Source organism: Rhinolophus sinicus, chromosome 18 (assembly GCF_057876585.1).
Source record: "Rhinolophus sinicus isolate RSI-liver-muscle chromosome 18, RSI-T2T, whole genome shotgun sequence".
In the NCBI taxonomy this organism is placed as follows: domain Eukaryota; kingdom Metazoa; phylum Chordata; class Mammalia; order Chiroptera; family Rhinolophidae; genus Rhinolophus; species Rhinolophus sinicus.
Genome location: NC_142518.1, coordinates 10,238,469 through 10,244,718, shown reverse-complemented (window position 1 = coordinate 10,244,718; position 6,250 = coordinate 10,238,469). Strand labels below are relative to the sequence as shown.

The following is a 6,250-nucleotide window of genomic DNA, read 5'->3' as shown; positions in this document are numbered from 1 at the left end:
TGGCATGTGTCAGTACTTTATTCTTTGTATTGCTGAATAGTATTGCATTGTACGGATAGACCACATTTTCTTTATCCATTTATCAGGTGACGAACATTTGCGTTGCTTCTATAAGTCTTGTATGAACACATGTCTTGTGGAGATGTATGTCTTCATTCATTTCTCTTGAGTAGCTTCCTAGGAGAGGAATTGTTGGGTCATATGGTGACTCTATGTTCAACATTTTGAGAAACTGCCAGACTGTTTTCCAAAGCGGGTATACCATTTTACGATCCTACCAGCAATATATGAGAGTCCCAATTTCTTCACATTCTCACCTACACTTGTTATTCTGTTTTTTTATTGTCTGTTCTTTTTCATTATAACCATTCTAGTATGTGTAAAGTCATATTTCATAGTTTTGATTTGCATTTTCCTAATGACTAGTACTGGTAAGTATCTTTCATATGCTTACTGGCCATTTGCATATCTCCTCTGGTGAGATGTCATGCAAATCTTTGCCCATTTAAGACTTTGGTTATTTCTCTTCTTTCAAATTATTTGTGGTATGAAAACTCAACATGTATGAAGGACTGGGGAAGAGAGAGTGGCAACTTTGAGCACCTGAAGGTTAACTATGTCTATAGCCTGAGAAAGCTGAAGAGGTATGCATGGTCATGACCTCGTAGAGCTGCAGTGTCTAATATGGTGGCCTCTAGCCACATGGGGCTGTGGACTATATGAAATGTGGCCTCTCTAATTTGAGATGTGCCGCAAGGATAAAATACACGCCAGACTTCAAACACTTAGTATGAAAAACTGAATGTAAAGTATCTCAAGATTTTTGAATTTCCCCCAGCTTTATTGAGATATAATTGATATATAACATTGTGTAAGTTTAAGATGTACGATGTGACGACTTTACATACTCTATATTGTGAAGTGATTATCACAATAAAGTTAGTTAATACATCTGTCACCTCACATTACTATTTTTTTTGTAGTGAGTACATTTAAGATCTTCTTGAATTATTGATAACATGGAGATGGTAATATTTTGAGTAGATTGACTAAAATAAAATATGGTACTAAAATTAATTTAACTTTTTGAAAAAACATGGCTACTAAAAAATTTAAAATTACACACGTGGCTCCCAATATATTCTCATTGTACCGCACTGTTTTAGAACTTTGACCATCAGGAATTTGGATCTTCATCGATAGAGAAATGAGAAGGCATTAATGAGTTTTAAGCGTGGAGAAATTATGACCACTTAAAAAAAAAGAGATTTCTTTGAATATAATGTGAAGAATGGTTTACAGGGGATAGAAGTGGCTGTCAAGAAACGGGGTAGGCAGCTTTGTAATAATAGTCCAGGTGAGAGATGATAGTTGCTAGATAAGCATTGGGAAAAACAGCTTTCTCTTCAGTATCTCTAATATAATCACAATTCTGGGGAAAATGTGAAAAATGTATGTAGGAGAATGTCTGTCAAGGCAAATATCAAATGAAATATCACAAGGGAGCTGATTAAGATTCTGGGTTCTTTTGTGTCTAAGGTGAAAACCAAGAATTACCTGGCGCATATACACTTGTTTAGAGAACAACCACTTAAATGGCAACTCCACACCATGTAACATGTGGCACTAGACCATGATAAATATTTGGCTTTGACCAAATCTCTTTAATGGGTCCAGTGCCACAGTTTACATGGTGTGAGGGGAACCATTAGAGGGTTTTGAGCATAGGAGTGACATGACCATCAAGTCACTGCATTTCAATTTAGTGATGATGCTGGCTGCTGTGTTGAGAATAGACCGAAGGGGATGAGGATGGGAGAGGAAACACCCATTTATTTAATTATTAATTAATTAATTAATTAATCGTTGTCAAATGATCTTTAATTGCAATCATTTCCTTTGTAGTCCTTCACTAGCTGGGCATTCCACTGCATCACTGCACCCTCTATGATGTCATGAGGGTGGCAGCCATCAACATTGCAGCCCACAGACTGGGCAGTCCCGGAGAACTCTTTAATGGTTCCAGAGAGTTCTCTAGCTAAAGATCGGTGCCGCATCTGTTGGGCAATGTTGACAATCTCATTAAAAGTGGTATTTCCACTGTGCTTGATGTTTTTTGCTTCTGTGTGTCTCTTGGCGGTTCTTCGAGGGCTTTGATGATCAGGGCAGAGGCAGAAGGTACCACCTCAATCTGGGCCTGTTTGTTCTGAATGGTCAGTTTCACGGTCATCCTCAGACCCTTCCAATCACAGGTTGCTTTGGCCATGTTATCACCAACATTTTTTGGAGAGAGACCCAGGGGGCTGGCTGATCGTGGGGCTAGGGCAGACGTGGCACTGACTTCCCAATGGTGCACCTCAGGTTTACGACTTTGATCTCGTTGGGGTTGAACTTTGGTGGTATGGAGGAGGTGGCTGGTTCTGGATGAACTTGGATTCGGGACGACCAAACAAATTTGCTCCTTGGCCTTCTCCGAGTCAAAAGCCGAAAGTAAATAATTCTTTATTGATAGGTATTTTCATCGTTTCCAATTTTCTCTAATTTTAATCCCCAGAGTAATCAATGTTGTGTAAATTTTTATTACACCCTTTTTTTATTTCCTTATGATAAATTCCAAGAAGTGGAAGTCTTGGTCAGTGGGGATATCTGTTATGGCTTTTGATATAGATTGCCTTCCAGTAAATTGGACCCAATTTATAATGCTGCCAAGTGTGTATAAGAGTGCCTGCTTCCCTCTACTTATGCTAGCCCTTGGCAGTATTATTCTTTTTTAAACTTAACCCAGCAGGAGTTCCACATATGCCTTTAAAATCATTCTTATATAAATTAATCCATTTTTCCCTCAGGAAACACTGCTCCCCACTATCCCCTAGGTCAGCTATTCTATTAAACTTTGGGTCAATTAGATATTCAATCTTTTCTGGTTAATGCTGACAATTTTCTGTTTTTCCTGTTCCTAAAGATGGGAGAACCTTGTCAAATTGTCACATTATTTGATTTCTACTTTAACACTTTTAAAAGGAATTAAATGACAAACCCAAAATAAGTATACAAAAGTAAGTTTGAGTATTTTTTTGAACTTATCATTGGATATTAAACTTTGGGTGAATTTTTATTCAAGAATCTCATAATTGGTAGAACTCTTAAAGAAAACTCATTAGAAGCTGGCTTAATTATGAGGGCAGAGTAAATTTTACATTTTTTTGGTGAATTTTTTTCAGAAGTACTTCAAGATTGGGCACTAATCCTTGAGTTTTTCAGAATAAGGTCTCTTTAAAGATTTTTTTTAAGCTGAAAAGACTTAATATGCAGTGTAGATATCTTTGTTGGGAGAAAAAACAAAGGCAAATGAACTGCAGTATGTTTATAAATGTGCATTCATATGTTTAAGTATAAGTTGTATTTCTCTCTGTTCCCTGGAGTATCAGTGGGTAAAATTAATTTTAAGAGAATATTGATCAGGCCCCTCAAAGTTTAAATTACATTGAGGAGTGCTACTACAATTTGATTATGTTTTCATCTTTTCAGATTACTTATCTAATATAGATTGAAGCTGTATTTTTGTACTTCTCTATAGGTCACGTGAAAAGCTTGTTCAAAAATCTAATTTTTCCCCCACATGAATAATTTCCCTCAAAAGGTATCCTTTGTCTTCTGTGGGCACAATAGAAGTGTTTATATAAACATAGCAAAGGAAAATAGATTATATTTTGTGACATATTGAGTTGTAAAACAATATGCTTCTGTACTCCAGCTGATCTGTTTTTCCCCCAGACATGGAGGTTTAGAACAGATTCAGAGGAAGTTCGACCTGCTATTGTAGTTGTGTGGGAGGGGAGAATCAGGGCGCCCAATACAGAGGGAGAAAGGGAGGATCATAGGTGTGGTGAGGTTGAGAGCTAGTCAAGCACCAAAAAAACTTTTGTCACAAACCTGCCCCTGATGTCTCACATTTCTGATATTAATCCATTCCTTATGTTTAATGGATCCTTATCAATTCTTCTAGAAATTTCTTCCTCCCTCCTGAAGTCCTCCAGCCATCAGACTTCACTACCTTCTATTCTTTCTTTTTGCAGTCATCTCCAGATGCCCAGGTCACTCTTCTTCCTTGAAAAAAAAAAAAAAAAATGTATCTTCAGGCTTCCTCTCATTCTTTCTAGCACTATTCCTGCATAATTCTTGGTGATTTAAATAGAGTTGATTCTCATTATTTGTGGTAGTTATGTTCTATAAAGTAACCACAAACACTGAATTTGTGAATATTGAACCATTGTTCCTGGGGAAGATACAGGGTTAGAGCCCAGGGACTGGGTTATCCTTCCCCAGCAAATAGGCCACATTTGGAATCACCTCCTGGTAAAGCTTATATCAACCCACCATCCTGCTCCAAGAAGATCGCATCCTCTGCACAACTGGGAAGTTAAGTAGGGATGTACTAAGAATCAGCATCCCTGCATTTCTTAGGAATTTCCTGGTGACACTAATTGCTATAATTCCCTCCGATATGGTATTGCTCTTTATTTTCCATTTTGAGTGGAAGGGGTGACCCTGGGGGCTTCTATTTGGCTCATTTTACCTGTGGCTCAGAGACAATGTAGGGATTCTACCAGTGGTAAGTAAATCCTTAGCAAACAGGTAAACCATCATCTGCTGAGTTCAGAGTGTCATTACGTCCACTTTAAAGCACATTTGGCTTGGACTCAAACTCCATTCATCACCTGAATCTTCTAAGCCTCCACTCTGTTTAGTGAGTGGCAGTGGTGTTAACTTAGATCCAGTGTTTGATAATCTCTGAAAAGGCTAAGTATTTCCCTTTGCCCAATGCACAGTTTCTTTGGTAAATATTCACAGGTCCCTTTGGGAAAGGGTAGAGAAAGATTGCCAATATATTTTTGTGAAGTGATTTCAGAATTCTTGTTTAAGGGCCCCTGGCTTCCCCTCATTAGGGAGCTCAGGTCCTGTGAACTGACATAAGCTCCCTGTGTAAGGCAACTCTCACAAGGAAACAGGGTTACAGAGTCTTCAGATAAGGCCTGAACTACCTCACCAGACATGGGAGAAAGGGAGGCTTGAGCTGCAAACCAGGGTCCAGTGAAGTTTGGGATTTGGGTGTTTGAGTTTGTGACATTCTTTCACATAATACCATTGCAGTTCTCAGTGTAGGCTCTTTCTATATTGATGCCCCAACTTTCATAAAAGGGGCTTGATGAGGCTATGATTCAATAGGCATTATGGTTTGGTGTTGGGTAGTTTCATACTGTTGCTACAAAAAAGACATTCTTTTTAGCACAGACATAGAAAGTCCTCGGTTTCAGTTTTCACTTTCAGCCAAGAATTAGGGATTTGAGCGTGTCATTCTCATTAAGTTTTCTAATATTAGCCACGTCACTCTTCAGTCCTAATTTTTCATACTGTTCTATATGGCATTACCAGTGTGGTTCCCCAAGGCATGCTCTCCAATGGATACTGTGAAAATTGGAACTTGATTGGTTGCTTTTCTACTTTTGGCCACGGATTACCAGATTTCCATTCCTGAATGACCTTACCTCAGCTAGGCTATATAATCAATCCTAGATTCCCCTCAGTTCCAGATGATCTGCTGTCTGAAGCCTTGTCCTGGTAATAATTGCTGATTCACTTAGGGCTTGTGGCGTAAACTGACTGTGTTTATCTTAAGCAGAAAAGGAACCGATTGGAAGGATATCAAGTATTTCACGGGATTGATGGGAAAGCTATTGAACCAGACTCATAAAATGCACTGTAACTAAGGAACTCTGGACAGGCAGCACCACAGAAAATGTCATGGGCCAGGGTCTTTGGGTTCCACTGCTCCCCTCACTGGACATTGAATGTTACAATGACTGATAATACTGGAAGGGATCCCAATTCGTTCTTGGCATCCTGATAGGCTAAGCTTAGGTCATGTGCCATGTCCTTCCTAGCTGCCTGGGTCCAGGGAAAGCAAGTACTCAATCTTTGATATCTGTGGGGAGGGGGACTCTGCTTGCACCCACGATTCAAACAATGACAGATACTTCCGATTTAGAAAACAAATATACTGTGTTTCCCCGAAAATAAGACCGGGTCTTATATTAACTTTTGCTCCAAAATACACATGAAGGCTTATGTTCAGGGACTGTCCTCCTGAAAAATCATGCTAGGGCTTATTTTCTGGTGCGGTCTTATTTTGGGGGAAACACAGTATATAATGATATCGAGATCACAACTGTGAGTAAACAGTTAACCTCAG

General features: G+C 38.9%; 1 pseudogene; it reads right to left on the bottom strand.

The window, feature by feature from the left end:
* Nucleotides 1–1,890: 1,890 nt before the first annotated feature.
* LOC109454998 (large ribosomal subunit protein uL11 pseudogene) overlaps nt 1,891–6,250 on the bottom strand; it is a 127,907-nt pseudogene continuing 123,547 nt past the window's right edge.